General features: G+C 38.3%; 1 non-coding gene across 1 annotated transcript; it reads right to left on the reverse strand.

The window, feature by feature from the left end:
* Positions 1 to 4548: 4548 nt before the first annotated feature.
* TRNAV-GAC (transfer RNA valine (anticodon GAC)) lies at positions 4549 to 4624 on the reverse strand. The gene has a single exon. It is a non-coding gene; the product is annotated as a tRNA-Val (tRNA).
* Positions 4625 to 20600: the final 15976 nt, after the last annotated feature.

Raw genomic sequence — 20600 nt, forward strand, 5'->3', positions numbered from 1 at the left:
TTTCACTTGTGAATGAAATGAATATTACTACGGGTGCTTAGAATATGCTGTTGCTCAGATGAAAATTAAAAAAGAGTAAGGAATGTAAATTTGTGATTTCCACATGGGGTAGTTGCCCAGGCTCCCACCTTAGAGAGAACCCTGATTGCAAGTGCCATTTTAACAACCGGTTCGCAAAACTCAACAAAAAATTAGGTATTGGTTTGGCCAAACCAGTGTGGACTGGCTGAATCCCACCACTGCTTCCATCCTAACAACAATAACAGCAAACTCTGAACATTCTACCAATTCATAATTTCTCTTTAATCCATCCCATAAGTGAGTGATGGTGATAGTGATAGATCAACTAATCTGAAACTAAGGAAAGCTAGATACCCCCAAGGAGAAATAAAATATAAGCAATTGCTTACCTGGTGCTTATTCTGCCAGATACTAACCAGTAAAAGAAAAATATAGAGTAACATATTTTTAAAATAGTATAATTTAAATAATAACCACTTGTTGGTCAAATGAGTTTGTAGATATGATATATATGTTTGCTCGCTTATAGTTTCCATTGGCTGTGGGAAACAGGCTGTACTCCTGCAAAGTCAATATAGTCTAAGGCTTAGTTTTACGAATAAGACTTTCCTGCCCTTTTAATACTAAGATCTTTTCAAAACTAGGCTTTTCCCCACACCCTTGACTGTTGCATGATATGGGGTGATACACTCTTATGAGGAATCCCATTTATGCCTCAGATAAGTGACTTTGTATCAGAGACTTCCTTATTTGTATATTGGTTTAAAGGTTTTGATTTCTACACTATAAAATGGGGCAGACCATGGTGGCACGTTCTCTCTCTCTCTCTCTCTCTCTCTCTCTTTCTCTCCGTTCCTGAAATTAGCATTGCAAGAAGAAGCAGCCAAAATGGTGGGGTGCTAAAGGAGAAGCCTGTTTGTGCAGAGAGAAGGAGATGAGAACAGAGGTGAATAAGATAAGGCTGGTGAGGTAAAAACCTTTGATTCTAGGAAACTCAGATAAGTCAGTGGCTTTGGGAACCCTGAATGGAAAGAGAAGTGTTTTCCCACTGTGTGTATTTCTTGTCCACCTGGTACAAGCTAGGATTAAAGGTAATGGCCCACCAGTTCTTGGCTCTGTTGTTTTATTACCATCTGTCTGAATCAAATGTGAACCTGCTTGGCCAGGCAGCTGTGATGGTGGCTGTGGCTACTGGCTTGACACCACTTCAATATTAAAAAGAAAAAATCACTTTCCAATCAGAATTGTAAATTCACCAAAAATCTTTCAAAGTTCTAGATGAAATAACTTCATCAGGCAATGAAAAAAAAGGGAAGGTATATTGTCAGCAGGCCTGCACTACAGAATGTTAAAAACAGTTCTTCAGATGGAAGAATTAATACAAGACAGAAATTTGGATCTGTTGTAGGCACTTAGTCAGACATAACCAGACCAGGTATGAAATGTCACCAGGGTACAAAGCCCTAGGTGCCTAGCAAGGAGCAAAATTGGAAAAACAAGGACCTTGTCAATGACAGTAAAGTCAGCCATTAACACAGTTGGTGTCTAGCTGATTGGGTTCTAGTCTAGGGAAAGTCCCTTCTTCACTTCCGGTCCATTTATTGGTTGACTGACCAGCACCCAACATCCTCTGTGCTCATATCTTCATTCTACCTAACAAATTCCTAAATATGTACACATCTAATAACAAAACTAGCATAAAAGAATATCTGATAATACTGAAAGTGAAGTGAACACATCCAAAATTATATTCTGATGTACTGATATTTTCCTTAATAGTTTTTGAACAAGATCTGATCAACAATATCAAAACTTTTGGGGGAAAAAAACTTTTGGCATAACTGGCATTATATTGTATTATTAAAAACAAAAAAATACAAATTCTTTTCAAATTTACACAGGTTACTCATAAAGATAAGCTATATTGTCGGTGCTAAGACAACCACAAAATATTTTAAAAACTACATGTGATTTGACAGTACCAAATTGAAAGAAATAACACTAATATACCTGGAAAACATACAAAAACTTAGAAATTAGACCTTGCATAAGTAATAAATGGATCAAAAAGAATAACACAAGAAAAACAGAAACAGTTTGGAGAGAATGAACATAAAGCACAATATGACCCTGGCTGGTTGGCTCAACGGTAGAACGTTGGCCTTGCATGTGGCAGTCCCAGGTTTGATTCCTGGTCAGCGCACACAAAAGAAGCAACCATCTGCTTCTCCACCCTTTCCCCTTCTCTCTCTTCTTCTCCCTTCTCTCTTTCTCTCTCCCTCTTCCTCCCTCCTGCAGCCTTGGTTCTAATGGTTCTAAGTTTTTGGCTCCAGGTGGTTAGGATGGCTCCATGGCTTCACCTTAGGCACTGAGATAGCTCAGTTACCAAGCAACAGAGCAGCAGTCCAAATGGGCAGAGAATTGCCCTGTAGGGAGCTTGCTGGGTGAATACCAGTTGGGGCACATGTAAGGGTCTGTCTCTGCCTCCCTGCCTCCCACCTCTCACTTAAAAAATAAATGACACAATATATCAAACAGTATGGAATACAGCTATAATAATCCTTAAAGAGGAATGTATAGCATTAAATGCTTCTATTTAAAAAGAAAAAAAGTTCTCAGCTAAATGAACTATGCTTCCACATTAAGGGGCTAGAAATAGAACAATGAATTGGCAAAACAAACTCAAAGGAGCAAATAAAAATAAGTGGATAAATATAGAAAACTGACAAAAATATAACACAGGAGAAAATTCAATTAAAAGAAAAGCTAGTATTTTGAAAAAAATTAGTAAATCTCGTCATTTTCTAGATTGATCAAGAAATTTAAAAAAAGAAAGAAAATATATAAGCAACCTTCAATGCTAGGAATATACAGCGGTACCTTGAGATACGAGTATAATTCGTTCTGTAACCGAGCTCATAAGTCAGTCAACTCGTATGTCAAACAAATTTCTCCCATTTAAAATAACTGAAATAGATGTAATCAATTCCAGCCCTGTGAAACATTCCCAAACCATCCTAAATTATGAGAAAAGACATGTTTTTAATTAAGAAACACACATGTATTCTTTACTAAGTGTTATTTAGTACTGTATTCTTACCTTGGAGACAGACGAGTGCGGCTAACGGAGGTGAATGGTGGAGGAGGAGGGATGGAGGAAGGGATGCAGGCACTGTAGACACACATAAACTAAAAATACACTTTCTTAACACTAAATGTAAATTAAAACTGCATTTTCTTTACTTTAAACAAAACTAAAACTGTACTTTTTTTACTTAAAATGAAACCACAAAAACTTAATTGTAAAAAAATGCACTTTCTAACTTTGAACTTAACCTAAGTTTAACATTATGTATTTTTCATTTAATCATCACCTGTTTTTGCCTTTTTGGCTGCACTTTTGGCACTTTCATTTGCAGGACTTTTGAATAAAAATCTATCCAAAGAGGTTTGCTTTAGCCTGCCTTTTAAAATGATATGGAAATGTGACAAACAAGTGTCATTAAAAAGTGCTAAAGCACTACCAGTTGAAACTTTTTTGGGTGTTTCTTTTCAGTGAAACTTGAAAGCTTTTTCCATATTGCTAGCATGTCTTTAATTTCACTTGTAGAAATCACTTCCTCCGATTCGATTCTATTACCTCCTCCTCACTCTAATCTCTTGCAGAAGCTCCATATGTTGCATCATCTGTAGCTCCTTCAACTCCTCAGTTGAGAGTTCCTCCTCATGTTCTTTATCCAGCTCATTTACGTCACCCTCATCTACCTCCAGACCCATCGACTTTCCGAGGGACACAATCTCCTCCAATGCTTCTACCTCAGTCTCAGTCTCTGGTTCAAATCCTTCGAAGTCCCTGTCTGCAACAACATCAGGCCATAACTTTTTCCATGCTGAGTTCAAGGTTCTTCTTATAACCTCTTTCCATGCCAAGTCAGTAATGTGTAAGCATACCATAATGTTGTAGTGATCTTTCCAAAACTCTCAAAGGGTTAGAATTGTATTCTCAGTCATCTCAAAGCAGTGATGGAACAAGTGCTTTGTGTAAAGCTTTTCAAAGTTGAAAATGACCTCCTGATCCATAGGTTGCAAGATTGAAGTTGTGTTGAGTGGGAGGTAGAGGACTTTCACGAATTTGAACTCATTGAGAATGTCATCTTCAAGACCAGGTGGGTGGGCTGGATCATTTTCAAGGATTAGTAATGCTTTCATCGGGAGTTCATTTTCTTTTTTTCTTTTTCTTTTTTTCTGCATTTTTCCGAAGCTGGAAACAGGGAGGCAGTCAGACAGACTCCTTCATGTGCCCGACCAGGATCCACCCAGCATGCTCACAAGGGGACGATGCTCTGCCCCTCTGGGGCATCGCTCTGCTGCATCCAGAGCCATCCTAGCACCTGAGGCAGAGGCCACAGAGCCATCCTCAACGCCCGGGCCATTTTTGCTCCAATGGAGCCTTGATTGTGGGAGGGGAAGAGAGAGACAGGAAGGAGAGGGGGAGGGGTGGAGAAGCAGATGGGCGCTTCTCCTGTGTGCCCTGGCTGGGAATTGAACCCGGGACTCCTGCATGTCAGGCAGATGCTCTACCACTGAGCCAACCGGCCAGGGCTGGGCGTTTATTTTCTTAAAGATATTTCTTCACTGCAGGACCAAAGATGAGATTTACCAATTCAATAAAAAAAATTCCCGCGTAACCCATGCCCTAGCATTGGTACGCCACATAACCTCATAACCTGCAGTTTTTCTTTAAGAATCTTGTTAGTCTTAAAGGGTTGAGGATTTTCGGAATGATACACTAGCAGTGGCTTTAATTTACAGTCACCACTAGCATTTGCACACAATGCAAGGCTCAGATGGTCCTTCATGGGTTTATGGCCTGGCAGCTTCTTCTCCTCTGCAGTGATGAAAGTCTTCCGGGGCATTTATTTATTTATTTTTTCAAAACAATCCTGTTTCATCACAGTTGAACACTTGTTGGGGGATGTAGCCTTCCTTTGTGATAAGCGCAGCAAAACGTGTGATGTGCTCCTCAGCTGCCTTAACATCAGCACTCGCAGCTTCACCATGCCTCACCACTGAGTGGATGCCAGATTTCTTCTTGAAATTTTCAAACCAGCCATGACTTGCCTTAAACATATTTTCTGCTGCCTCTTTTGAGGTTGATGGTTCTTTCTTCTTCAGGTCACTGTAAATAATAAGTGCCTTTTCACATATTACAGTCTCCGTCAATGTATCTCCTGCCAGCTCTTTCTCTTTCACCTACACCAGCAGAAGCTTCTCCATTTCTTCATGGATATTTGTCCTTAATTGAGACAGAACTGTAGTTTCTTTTGCTGGATTTGCACTTTGATGGCATCCTTTTGTTTAAGGATGGTACAAATTGTAGATGTATTGCTGTCATACAGCCTTGTCAGTTCAATCACTCGTACACAACGCTCATGTTTTTCTATTATTTCTTGCTTTACTTCTATCAACATCATTCTCTTCTTCTTCTCACCACCGTCCTTTACACTCACTTTCTTTGGGCCCATGATAGCACACAAAAATAGTTAGTAAAAAATGCAAAAATGTTGCAAGAACAAGTACAGCACACGAGATTCGACTTGATTCTGCAGGTAACACGTGAGAAAGAATGAGATGCTGGTGTTGTGCTGCCAAAACTGGACCAGTGCGCCAACTAGCGGCAGCTTCCCGAATCATGACTCATATCTCAGAATTTTGCTTGGATCTCGAACAAAAATACGAACCGAGTCACAGCTTGTATCTTAAAAAATTTGTATGTTGGTCTGCTCATATCTCAAGGTACCACTGTATATGATGAAATCTACAGATATTAAAAATATAATTAAAGGCCACTACAAAAAAATCTACATTAATTGTTTTGATAATTAGATGAAACACTAAAATGTTTGAAACAAATTGTCAAATCTTGCTTGAAAAATAGACTGCCTGAATAGCCCTATATTTTTCAATGATGCTTTTTTCTTTGTTCAAATGCCTGGATGGGAGTCACATGAGGCCACTTTTCTGCTCCTTGTATAGAAGGAGAAGTCAGATCCCCCTACCCATCCTCCAATGAGAAGGAAGAAACAAGAAGAATGCAAAGGAGAGAGGGCCTGCAATGTCTGGGGTCTTACGCTCCAGCCCATGACCTGGACTGTGTTCAGGACTGAGGAGCAAGGGCAGACAGGAAAGTTTGAAAAATAACAAACCACTGCTGTGGACCTTGCTTGTTATCAGTTCCTTGAAATGAACTTGCAGCTCCAGCCAGAAGAATGAGTAATAGGATTGTCAAGGAAAGACCCTCTCGCCTCCTCTCCCCTTTCCCTCCCTAAGACATAAAAGTCATGTAGGCCTGCAAACAAAGAAGTGATAGGAATCAGGCATTTATCCTTTGAGAGCTAAGCTGTAAAAGGTATATATGATGTACAAAATCTAACTTTGGGGAGCATGTGTTTGGTTGCCTCTTTTGGGGTCACACAGCTCCACTGGCTAAATAAATCTTACTTCCTTCATCAAGTTGTCTGGGTGTTTTTGTCCTTTGATTCCTGCAATACCTGGTCCTCTTCTAAGGGAGTCTACCACATGACTAACGACATGCCAGGGGATTAAAAGTCAGGGGAGGATTGGAACCATATGGTCAGAGATACGAAAGGTCAGGGGGTCTAAACCACATGACCATCAATATGCTGCGAAAGGAAAAGCCACCCTAGGGGTGAAGTCCTAGTTTTGCCCGTTTCTAAGTACCTGAGGCTTTCCACCCCAGTGGCCTTCTGTACTCGACCTATGGTTCTTGCTCTAGTCAGGTCTGCCTAACTGCCTACCACATTAGCAAACAGAAACCAACAATGTATAAATAAAATATTACAGCACCATCATATAAATTTCATCTTCAAAAAGAAAAGTTGATTCAATATTAAAAAAAGAAATAAATCAAGGTGATTCACCTCATTAACATTTTTAAAATGCAAAACTATACGGTCATCTCAACAGATAGAAAAACTTTAACAACAATCACATTCATTTATCATAAAAATTTAAGCAACTAGAAATGGAAGGGAAGTTCCTCAGCCTGATAAAAAGAGCTACAAGAAACCTACAGCTAGTATCATATAGACCGATGAAAGACTGTGTCCCCCCTTCATCTATTCTCAAGGGACCAAGGCAGAAATGTCAGCTCACCATTATTTTTTTGATAGAGACAGAGTGAGAGTGAGAGAGAGAGAGAGAGAGAGAGAGAGAGATAGGGACAGAGAGATAGGAAGGAAGAGAGATGAGAAGCATCAATTCTTCATTGCAGCATCTTAGTTGTTCATTGATTTCTTTCTTATATGTGCCTTGTCCCGGGGGACTACAGCAGAGTGAGTGACCCCCTTCTCGAGCCAGTGACCTTGAGCTCAAGCCAGCAACCTTGGGCTTCAAGCCACTGACCTTTGGTCTCAAGGTAGCAACCATGGGGTCATGTCTATGATCCTATGCTCAAACTAGTAAGTCCATACTCAAGCCTGCGACCTTGCAGTTTTGAACCTCGGTCCTCCGTGTCTCATTCCGATACTCTGTCCACTGCACCACCACCTGGTCAGGCAGTTCACCACTATTATTTTACAATACAATGGAGATCCTGTTTGCTTAATAATGCACAAAGGATAATAGAAACACATCAATAGGACAAGAAGAAATACAAGTTTTTGTTTACAGTTAATATTATGGTTTCTAGGTAGTCCCAAAAAATGACAAGTAGAAATTTTAGTCCTTTATAAAATCTTACTTCAAACATACTTCCTAAAATTCATAGGGATGCTTACTTATATAATGTGAATTTTGAATTAATATGACTTCAGGATCCTGGGATAGAGCACATACCAGGAGAGGCTAGGGATCAGATGGAAACTAGGAAACAGAGATCGGGCAACCAGGTGCAGACACTGGAGACTAACTAGAGAGTCCAGATTGGGGAGGGTAAAGGGGAGATTGGATGGGAAGTGCAGCGGGTGTGCCTTTCGCTATATATTGAAGCAGAAAATAAGGAGCAGGGCAGGTAGAGTGGTGGAACCGACAGTTTGGGGAACTCAGAGAAGGGCACAATGTGCAACCAGTGTTAGGCACCATGTCAGGCGCCATAGGTGTGCAGAGGATCGATTCCCTGATAGACTGGGGTTCACAAGCAGGTGTGTGCTTTCCAGGGCGAGCACTTGAGAAGAGGCTGCAAGTTGAGAGAGAGAGTTGGGCAAATGAGTGGAGCCCTCCACACCAACCTCTCATTTATCGCAGGATCCTGTTATGGGAGGTAGATTGACTTCCAAAGGCTATTTATTTATTTATTTATTTCAGACAAGGACCCCGAGGCATAGAGAAGCCGAGTAACTTTCCCGAGATCACAAAGTGTGGAGTTTGGAGGGCAGAGCAAGGTTTGGAAGCTGGCTTGTTGGAGGGGAGGGACAGTGTTCCATCTACTTTCTTATGTGGTGGGTTTGGGTTGAAAGGAAATAGGAGGAGCAGCCCTCACCATTCCCTGTGCCGGCTGCCCAGGGAAGTGCAGGAGGCTGGGCGTCACCCACGCAGTCAGTGACAGGAGAGGACTCAGAGAAGTTGAGCGGCCTCCAGGCAGTGTAGCACTAGGAACTGAGCTGGCAAGTCATAAAGAGAGAGGAGGAAATTTCAGTTCATATTTCTAAGTGAAAGAAGCCAACCGGAAAGGCTGCATACTGAATGATTCCAACTCCGTGACATTCTAGAAAAGGCAGAACTATAGAGAGAGTAAAACCTTGTTAGGGGGGGACAAGAAGAGATGTATAGTCAGAGCAGAAAGAATTTTTAGGGTCATGAAAACACTGTTCCTGATTTATAATGATGGATATATGCCATTAAACCTTTGTTCAAACCCATATAATATACAACACTAAGAGTAAATTCTAAGGTAAACTCTGAAATTTGGGTGATTATGATGTGTCAATGTAGGTCCATCCTTGGTTAAAAAAATGTATCATTTTGAGCCCTGGCCAATTGACTCAGTGGTAGAGCATCAGCCCAGTTTGTGGATGTCCTGGATTCGATTCCTAGTGAGGGCACACAGGAGAAGCACCCATCTGCTTCTCTACATTTCCCCCTTTCATTTCCCACTCTCAGTCTCTCTGCCCCCTGCAGCTATGGCTTGATTGGAGTGAGTTGGCCCCGGGTGCTGAGGATGGGTCCATGGCCTCCACCTCAAGTGCTAAGAAGAGCTGGGTTGCTGAGCAACAAAGCAATGCCCCAGATAGGCAGAGCATCGCCCCCTAGTGGGCATGCTGGGTGGATCACGGTCCAAGTGCATGTGGAAGTTTGTCTCTGCCTCCCGTCCTCTCACTGAATAAAAAAAATATATATATATAACCATTTTGGTGAATGATAATTGGTAATGGGGAGTCTGTGCGTGCATAAGGACAAGAGGTATATGGGAAATCTTCTCACCTTCCTTTCAATTTTGTTTTAAACCTAAAATTGTTCTAAAAATTAAAGTCTTAAAAAAACTGTTCATTCCATTGAGCTTCCTATTCTCTAGTAGTTTGTAGTTTTAGCCAAAAAAGACTATATTGATAATATAGAAATATTACACACAATGAAGTGAAACTTTCAACTTCCCCACATGCAGAGTATATGAGTTTCATCATATTGGATGGAGACTTCATTTAAAAATTGGCTGAATAAGTAATTTCTATCCAAAAGCAAATGATCTAAAAGGTAACTGCTAAACAAAACATGAAGTGGGATGATAAAAATAAGATCAAAATCATAAAGTTTTTCACTGAAATAAATAAGATGTATTTCAAATGCACATTAATACATCTACCAGTAGAATTGGAAAAAAGTAAGTGAAATGGAATTTTATTGTTCCAATTTCATAAGCTATCAAACTATATTTGATACTAAAGTGATTTTCCAAGTAGGTCACATTTTTATTTTTAAATCACTGGCAAAGAATTTAGAGACTCCTGTCAGAAAAGGCATTGACCTCTTGAAGAGCAGTTGTCCCTGAGAGAAAATATGTGGAAAAATGCATTAGAGAAACTTGACATCACTCCATAGACCAATTAAAGTTTGATGTGTAGATGGTCTAACTAAAACTATACTACTTAGTATATTGTTTCTATTTCAAATGGAGTGAGAGGTAGGAACCTATGAGAATGGATAGTGAATGAGATAAATGTGACCTAGCTTGTACTGTTACATGTTTTCTTCAACATCTTCCCAACAATTTAGTATGATATTAACCTTGTTGGCAATTCATTTTCTTCCTCTGACTGGTATATTGAACATGTTGTACCCTTTTTATTATCTTGTGAATGTCTTACCCAACTGTTACATTGTTTTATAAAATATTAGAATGATAAATAAGACAGAGATTCTTCATCAGAAATCACTGTGCCCATCAACAACGCAGTTCTTTTGATCACCACCTGCAGTTCCTGCATGCTGCCTACATCCCATGTCGCATCTAAACTACTGCTGTTGCCAGTCCACCTTTTAATTAATTAATTTATTTATTTACTTACTTACTTATTTATTTATTTTTACATTTTTCTGAAGCTGGAAACGGGGAGGCAGTAAGACAGACTCCTGCATGCGCCCAACCGGGATCCACCGGCATGCCCACCAGGGGGCGATGCTCTGCCCCTCTGGGGCATCGCTCTGCTGCATCCAGAGCCATCCTAGCGCCTGAGGCAGAGGCCACAGAGCTATCCTCAGCACCCGGGCCATCTTTGCTCCAATGAAGCCTTGGCTGCAGGAGAGGAAGAGAGAGACAGAGAGGGGGAGGTGTGGAGAAGCAGATGGGTGCTTCTCCTGTGTGCCCTGGCCGGGAATTGAACCCGGGACTCCTGCACGCCAGTCCGACGCTCTACCACTGAGCCAACCAGCCAGGGCCCACCTTTTTATTTTTTTATGTCACTTGATTCTTCACATCTTCAGCCTCACAATTACTTTCCTTTTTCAATTAATGCTTACTTCTGTCTCTAATGGTCATACCACCAACATTATTTTTTTTTTCCTTTTTGCTGTTTGTGAATATCAAGCCTTGTCCACTGACTTAGTTCAGTTAATGGATATATTCTCCTACACACTCAGATACTCAACAGTTCTGGAAGAAGACAGGTTATTACCCTTTTATTTTCAGTAGCTTTAGGTGTGTGCTTTGCTTCTGGTTTATTCGTACCATTCCGTTACACATGTACTTACTTCACCTGTTCATTGTCATTTGCCGCATTTTATGTAGTTCACAGACATCTTTGAAAATGAGTCAAGCATTAAGAAAAAGCTTTCAATGTGGGGTGCCCCTTACTTTGTAACCACCCCAAGTGTCCAGCACAATGAATCAATTCCACCACTGATACTGCCCAAATAATTGGCTGTCCTTTTCCAGTTCTTGAAACCTTTAACGATTATATTCTCTTCTCTCTCTTTTAACTTTTAACTACGGCAAACTTGACTTTTCTACAACAGCTGTTTCTGTCATGTCTCCAGGGCACTCTGTGGGGGTTAGGGGATACACTGTTGAGTTTTTGTTACCACAGCCAACTGATGTAATTCATTTTTACAATTAATTACTGCAAGTTATCAGTTAGCTTTCCAACATGATAAATGTACTCCCTAAATCAATCTTTTTGCATATAATTTTTGGTTATATTCTCTAGCTCCCCAAAGAATTATGAGTCACTCCCAACCATATTCCACAGCAAAAAAAATGTCAGGATAGTTCATTATACAATGATAACTAATATAGTAAGCGTCATGTACATTCTGGCTTATTTCAGTTGTAATTTTTAACATATGCACTTAATTTTTGTATCATTTCTCAACTAATGCTGCCTAGTTATGAAATGTATTTTCTTTGGCCTAGATTTCATTGTGTCCTTACCTCTTTAATTAAGGGCTATTTGCAATGACATTTCTTTTTCATGACCTTTGCCTAATTTGTGAACAGTAAGATATCTGTTTTCTTTATTTGGTTATTCCTGTCATCATACACATTAATGTTTCATTGTGAGTACTATGCAAATATTCCTTAAAAAACACCAAACCTTACACTTACATGTGATTCTGGTTTACTCTATTCTCATTTTTCAAAGCTTAATATGGTCCCTTTGTATATCATGTTTGTTTATTTTGTTATTCTTTTATTATTATTTAGTATGTAAAGTCCAAGATCTGTATGCAATTTGTACAACTGCTTTTGCATAGCACCTGCAAATAAGCTCGAATTTTTGTCTTATTTTATTTAGTTAATAACTATTCCCTGCTGTTTTTCATTTGGACCTCATTTGAAAATCAATTATTTTGGGCTTAGTTTCAGAAAGAAACTTTACTGTCTCTTTTCCACAGAAAGTGATGGATCAAGGGCTTAGCTATGTTTGTTACTTCAGTATGCTGCACAATTCCTAAGCACAGAATGAGCATTTTCTAAATATTTGTTTTATGTATTAATAAAAAAGGCTACATAATATCATGATACCAAGTAAAATCAGTTATATAGGAAGACTTAGCCTATTTTACTGAGCTCATTTTTCTCCTCACTGAAAATGACACGTTATTTTTTCCTTTTGCCTAGGTGTAATAGTAAAGGGCATTGTCTCAAGTAGGACCAGCATGATATTAAAATGTTGTCTTTAGATACATAATTTTTCCACCTGAAATGCAGCACTTATTGAAAGTCTAAATTAAGTACAAGAAGAAGTGCTTTTATGAAATTTTGTTATGGCTTGAAATTGAAATCTGATGGTAATTGATGAGCAACTGACATTTTAGGTTTTAGTCCTTAATGCGTAGGAAACCAATTATTATCCAGATGACAACATATTTCTAAGTCTATTATTGCTGAAAACCACATATTCAATCATTCAGCTTTTCACTCTTCTGTAGCTTTCTTTTCAGCCCTATTTATTGTTGTACAGTTATGTGGATCCAAACTGTCATTTGTGCAGATGGGACAAATGAATGATTCATTCTTGATCTTTAAGAAATCTACTGCTTTAAAAAATATGCTATTTTTTCAGCAAATGCTTGTAAGAAAGTTAATTGGAGCAGCAAAATAGTATTTTTCAAAAAATTGTTATTCTTAAGCAAAAGTTAGATATGTTTTAAAAAACATATAAATTTTTTTATTTATTTGACCTAACAAAGATCTAGAAGAAAAACAAAAATGAATAGTACAAATGGTTTTGAACTCTGTTCCTCAAGATTGAATCAAGGAACACCTTACTTAGAATAATTAGAATGTGGATTTCCAAGCTTCAGCTCTACTTCTTCCTCAGTGTCTTCCTTTATTAAAATAGGGACTAAAATTGTTAAACAATTCTTAAAGTAAAAGTTGGAAACACTGATTTATGCCATATCTTTGGTTTTGTTTGTCTGTTTTCTCTGTGGAATTTGGATATAGTATGTTTGGGAAAATGATTTTCTTTTTTTTTTTTTTTTCTTTTCATTTTTCCGAAGCTAGAAACAGGGAGGCAGTCAGACAGACTCCCGCATGCGCCCGAACGGGATCCACCTGGCATGCCCACCAGGGGGCAATGTTCTGCCCCTCTGAGGCGTTGCTCTGTTGCATCCAGAGCCATTCTAGTGCCTGAGGCAGAGGCCACAGAGCCATCCCCAGCGCCCGGGCCATCTTTGCTCCAATGGAGCCTCGGCTGCGGGAGAGGAAGAGAGAGACAGAGAGGAAGGAGAGGGGGAGGGGTGGAGAAGCAGATGGGTGTTTCTCCTGTGTGCCCTGGCCGGGAATCGAACCCGGGACTCCTGCACGCCAGGCCGATGCTCTACCACTGAGCCAACTGGCCAGGGCCAGGGAAAATGATTTTCAATACATGATCTTACAATACACATACACTTGGGAATATTCTGGAATATCTCTCTACTTGGTATATTGCACCTTGAAAGCTACAGCCAGAGCCTATAAAATTGTCAGGAAGGGTGAAAATTCAGGAAGAACTGTTGAGAATAGGAGGGTGCACACTTGTTAATGAGCTGTTGGTGTCTGGATAATCTGTGGATCATTGTGTGATATTTTAAAAAGTGACAGAATTGTCTTTAATTTTTGACTTGGCTGCCCTTTCAGTAAGTACCACATATTAGCTCTCTTTTTTAATTTTTAATTTATTGTGTTGGCATGGTTTCAAGTGTCCCACTCAATATAACACTCTCTACACACCAATTACACATTGATAATATATTTGAAAAGTAAATATTATGTGATTTAAGGTATATCTAAACCTATAATGACAAGTTTAAATTAAAGATTACTGAAGTTATATTTTAAAGAATGTTTCTCCAACACCCTGTGAATTTTCTGGACATCAAGATCGTGTGTATGTGTGTGTGTGTGTGTGTGTGTGTGTGTACTTAATGTGTTAATGTTGCAATAGTTTAAAAATTAACCTTAAATAAAGTATAGTTTTTAAAAAGGTAATGAGGTGTTTGCTAGATTAATTAGGACTCAGGCAGGAAATAGCATAGATTATATAAATATAACAAATGACAAATGGCATAGCACATGGTCTTTTAATGCACTATTAAATTGCAACTGTCCTGGGTAAAAGAAATATACATAAAGACTATCAGGAGAACTTAAAGTAATAGATCATCCTCTCATAAATAATAGTTACCTGTCAACATGGAACTGCTTTGTGTGCAGTAATCAAGTTAGAGTAGTGTTTCAATTCTCTGTGTACATGCTCTGTTTCAGTGTATTTTTAAATTCAGTTTCAGAAGTTATTTAAGGCTAACAATAGAAGCATACACATGGTTTAGAGAAGAAAGTTTAACTATCACAAAATTTAAAAAAAAATCATACTCCTGTTTTCAGTGCATTCTAGTTAAACATTGTTGTCACTTGGTAGACACTGTGAAAAATTGAAGTCAACTACTATCATTTAATTTTATTTATTCTCAACTTCATTTACAATAGATAACATTACCACTTATTAGGCACTTATTTTATCCTCACAATAATCTTTATATGAAATAAAGTTATATAATCTATTATGATGATGTTTCTGATGATGGTAATGATACTTATAAAGGTTCAATAACTTACCAAATGTAACAGCTCAAATACATTTCAGGGGTGGATTCAGACCCAGTCGGGTTAGATTCTGAAGGTTTAGATATTTCCAAAGCATTATATGCTCCTATCATATGACAAAGCAATCATTATCAATAAAGGTTAACCTTTCAGAGATTCTAACTCTAATGTTCTAACTTGTATTTCTAAATATTAGTCTAATTAGATACTATATTGGATAATTAAAACCTTGATTAAATAGAAACATGGAATAAATGAGGTTTAGAAACCTCTTGATATAAAAATTAAATTAAAAATTAGTTTGATAGAAATCATTTTAAATTTATTATTTTATTTTTAATTAAATTTATTGGAGTGGCATTGGTTAATAAAATTATATAGGTTTCAGGTGTACAAATCTTTAATGTGTCATCTTTACATTTCACTGCGTGTTCACCTCCCCAAATCAAGTCTCCTTCCATAACCATTTGCCTCCATTTTAACCTCTTTTACCTTTTCCCCTCCCTTTCCTTCTTTAATCACTGTTGTCTGTGACTATGAGTTTTTAAAGTGAAGAGATTAAGCATAGTTTGATAAAAATGTTGAGTTGATTTATCATATCCAATGCATTCTGACCAACCCTGAATTTTTTGCCTAAGAGAGTACAAAAGATGTATTTTGTATTGTAGTACTGAATGAAGTATATTGATGAGGGAAGCATTAATATTATTGAAAATAATTTTAGTATTTATGCTTTATATGGTATTGATTAAAGAATTATATTTCCATTGGAATAGAGTTTCTGATTTCATTGTAGATGGTAAGGTCCTACAGTACCAGCATCATGTGTCACATCACTGAGCAAATTGGGACATTGGTATGGGTGTCACAATACACAGCCGAGTCCATATAGTCATCAGAATAGTAAAACAACAGGCAAATACAAGATCAGGTTATTTGTTACCAACTGATCATGGTATCCAGGGACAAAAATAAATAGATATATCATTCATACCAAAATAATAAAAACTCCCATTTTTGTTTTTTCCTTAACAAAAAAAATTTAAAACCAGATAAACAACCACCAAAAAACAAAAACAAACAAAAAAACCTATCCCAAAGATTTAAGGTCCCTACCAAATTTCCCACATTTGTACCTTTCTCATAACTGAAAACTCTTAAATGATGGAGCTTACTCTTGAAAAATGACTCTAGATTTTCAGCAAAATAATTTATTATAAATATCCCACCCAGCATTCCCTGAAGGAAGTTATACAAGATATCTTAGTTATCAGGTATCTTATACTTATATAGGGAAACTTATAACCAAGATTACTGCTAGTTATATCCAAAGTAACTACTCTAGGGGAAGTAAAATAATCATTTCATCTATTAAGCAAATAATGATAGCTTGGGACACAGAATGCCATTTGGAGAAATAGAATTTGGCCTATTTCAAACACTTCAATAATTCTGTAAACACAACCAGGGGTTATTTCCCTAGTTTCTAAATATATAGTTGGAATGAGTATATAAAGTCACTGTCAGAGTCTGCCTACCAGCTCTCTGACACACAGAAAAATCTAGGTCATCTGTTCAACAACATGATTAACCAAGAGAAATACTTTATTAAGGACTTGAACAATGGAAGGATCATAAACTTTTACTATGTCTCCACTTCAGTTACCTGGCTGACTTATTGTAATCAAAGAGTAACTCCTTCCAGTAGCTGTTAGAGATGTGGTTTCCGAAAATAAAATTGCAGTCCTAGCATCTTCTACATAGCAAAATCCAAAACAGAGTACCAGCAAAGCTATCAGGCCACCTGCCACATTTGGCCTCAGGGCGCTTCATCTTTCTGAATTGGTGACTTATTCAGCAGAGAGATTTCGATTACTTCATCATACTGCAGAGCATGACTCATATCCACCACACTGAGACATCATGCCAACATAAGATGGTGACCTGGACATAGCACATAGTTCCTGAGGAAACACAGGTTCCAAACTCTGAGCAATTAGCCCACCAAAAGTGAGGGATCTGCATTTTCAATAAAGTTATATGACTCTGTGCATAATATATTAGCATGTACCCTTCACAGGGAAAGGCAAGTTGCTTCATTTGAATTACTCAAAAAAAGTGTCACAATGCTTAAGACTTCTTAAATTTGGGAGAAAAATGCATGACTCTATTCCGCTTATTGCATTGCTCATAGGCCTCCTAGGTTTTCATAGGTGACTGGGTAGAATGGCTGTCTGGCTTCTCCTCTCAGAGAATACAGTGATACACTAAGTATGAGCCATTGACAAGTTCTCATAGGAAACATACAACAGTTGGTTTTGGTGCAAACTAATGTTCTATTCAATAAGTTTAATTCTTCTTTATACAAAGAGCTCTGGTTTATTATTATTCCTCACTAAGATTAAAAATAGAATCATGTGCAAAAGTTGTGGGTTTGATCCCTGGTCAAGGTACATACAGGAACAGATATCTCTCTCTCTCTCTCTCTCTCTCTCTCTCTGTCTTTCTCCTTCTCCCTTCCTCTCTTTCTAAATTCAATCAATAAATTTTAAAAATTAAAAGAATAGGAAGATTGAATAATAACTGACTCTGTGACCTAACTCTTCATATAAACTATGTGCAATTCACCCAGCCAAATGGACATGGGCAGTATCAGCATCATTCTAACTTCAAGTGTAAGTGACCTGACCCAGAAGAAATCCTATATGTATATAAATGTGTTTGTATACTATATATACACATTCATATATATATATATATATATATATATATATATGGAGAGAGGCTGTTACTCGGTCAGTTCCTCTGTCACACCATCATCTTAACTTCAATTCATAACTGTGAGATTATAAGTTTTCTAAGACTAATCAACTCAGTAGGAAAAAGAACAAGTCTGATTTATAGAAAGAAGTATTGCATAATTGAAATAGTGGCACTTTATGCTTTGTTTAGTAAAGGCTCTGGAGGAAAGAGATCATTTTTTTTCTTTTGGTAAAAGGAAACAGTACTTTCATCATTACCTTTATCTAGACAGAGAAATGGCCCTACATACAGATCTGTGCTGATTTGAAACCTGTTAGTAATTTGTTTTGCTGGTCAGGGATTTGTAAGAACAAGACTCGATAAAGAATGGAGGATTGAAAAGAATGAACTTTGCAGAAAATTATATGAGTAAATTTCTTCAACTAAGCAGCAAATAGACTGTGTCCCATGTAAATGCTCAAAAAAGAGCTGAACATTTTCAATAATTATCTAAGATCTCTTAGTGGATGTCAGTTGACTGCTTCCCCCAGGCACCACAGCCATCAGCGATAGTCGTATGGAAAAAGGAAGGCATAGAAGTGGAAAGTAAGTTGTGCATGCAAAAAAAAGATAAATTTATTCCCACCAAGATTGTCCTGTATACTGTCACTTGTGAGTGCCCTACTAGCCTATAATCGTGACAAACTATAAGTCCTCACTTGAATATACCGGTGGCAGGTTGAGCACATTGGATACATACTCTTATGGAAATGGAAGTGGTTTATCTCCCTGGAAACGAACACTGAATTGCTTTCCTTGCCAGCTACGCTTTAGCTGGAGCCATAATCTGGAATCCTGTTGAAAGCTTTATTCATCATCATTTGGTCCTATCCAGCATTGCCTCTGAGTATGGAAGTATTTTCTGCTTTTAAAGCAAAAAAAAATTTTAAAGCTGAAGATTTTTAAATTCATTGATTTTACCCTGCCTCGTTGCCAGAAAGAGCTGACCACAAAGAACAGTTTTCTGGCTTATGAAGATTCAGTTTATGTTCCAGATGGGTGGTACTACTCCAGTGGAGGATGCTGGCCTGCAGAACGGTGTCTATGCCAATTAACCAGTACACTGTAGAGACGCCGTCTCAGCTACAGCCAGTGAGGCTGAATTCAGGAAACCCAGGATGAAATTAGGAGTGGTGCTGCACACTATTTTTACCTCATGAAAAGGTTTTCTTTATGTCCCTGTGACTTTGTCCTCTGTATTTTATAAGCTTTGGTACCCAAAGGAAGAAAGTTTCCATTATGAAGGTTAACAATGTATCCATTTAGCTGAAATTTGAGTTTGCTTTCTGGCCATTTGGGACTTCTCATGTCAGAGCTAAAGCAGCCAACATGTGTGGTTAATACATTGGAGGAGGTCACTGATCTTCATTATCAACAGGAAACACGACTGTGTGCACAGTGGAGCTTGACAGAATGTTTAGAGGGGAGCTTCTTGGTTTATTCTTACACTGTCATGCTCTATGTTAGAAATGATTTGGTCTCTGAAGTATACGTTCTCCTTACTTATTTCATTGAGTAAGTCTTTGAAAGGAAATGCCTGTTTTAAACAAGGTACTTTTTCATTGTTGTGACTGTGCACGCTCTCTTTGGGAATGACAATAAGATCTTGGACTACATTGTTAAAAATCACATTCTAATCATCCCAACATGTCCATTGTGTGTGGTAGATTACCAAAATAGCCACTATCCTTTCAGGATCTTACCACTAGTACATGGAATTCATTTCTCTGAACTTTGATTCTGAGGTGGCTTGTGACTTGCCTTGTTCGATCAGATGTAGGAGTCATGCTGTGACGGTTATGCCAGTTCTGATCCCAGGTCTGAAAGGTCTGCCACACTGCCTCTCTCACACAGAACTCTACAACTACCATGGAAACAAGAAAACAACAGCCTGCAGGAGTGTAAGAAACATGCCCAAGAGGCCCAACTTGTCCCAACCATTCTAACCAGGCCATCAACCAGCCCCAGACACCCATAAAATTAGTAAAGTAGAGATTAACATTTCCCTGTCTGAACTAGAAGAACAGTTCACACTTCTGATCTGAGAGTAATGAGTTAAATGCACAGCTTCTCTTTTAGGATACAAAGTTTTGAAGGTCAAATCATTGTATGGCAGAATCAGTATTATTTAACCACACATGAAGCAAAAATAACTCCAGAGAAGCTCTTATAGTATGATGTAGTAAACAATTTTGTTTCTTTGTTTTCAGCATTTAAATGATTTAAATTTAAATTCCTTTATGTTACCTCACCATAAGTGGGAAATACTGTTTAAATTTATATTAATTCAAAAAACAACTAAGTTGCCCCGGTCAGTTGGCTCAGTGGTGGAGCCTCTGCCCAGCATGTGGAAGTCCCAGTTCCATTCTAATCAGGGCACACAGGAGAAGTGGCCAGCTGCTTCTCTACCCCTCCCCCATTCCTTCTCTCTCTCTTTCTTCTCCTCACGCAGTCATGGCTTGAATGGTTTGAGCAAGTTGGCCCCGGGCACTGAGGATGGCTCCATGGACTCACCTTAGGCACTGAAATAGATCTGTTGTTGAGAAATGGAGCAGCGGCCCCACATGGGCAGAGCATCACCTGGTAGGGGACTTGCTAGATGAATCCTGGTGAGAGTGCATGCGGGAGTCTGTCTCTCTGCCTCCCTACCTCTCACTTAATAAAACAAACAAAAAACAAAAAAATACGTGAACATTTTTAAAAATATACTTGTAGTATTCTCAAAACTTAAGTC

Source organism: Saccopteryx bilineata, chromosome 6 (genome assembly GCF_036850765.1).
Source record: "Saccopteryx bilineata isolate mSacBil1 chromosome 6, mSacBil1_pri_phased_curated, whole genome shotgun sequence".
Classification (NCBI taxonomy): Eukaryota; Metazoa; Chordata; class Mammalia; order Chiroptera; family Emballonuridae; genus Saccopteryx; species Saccopteryx bilineata.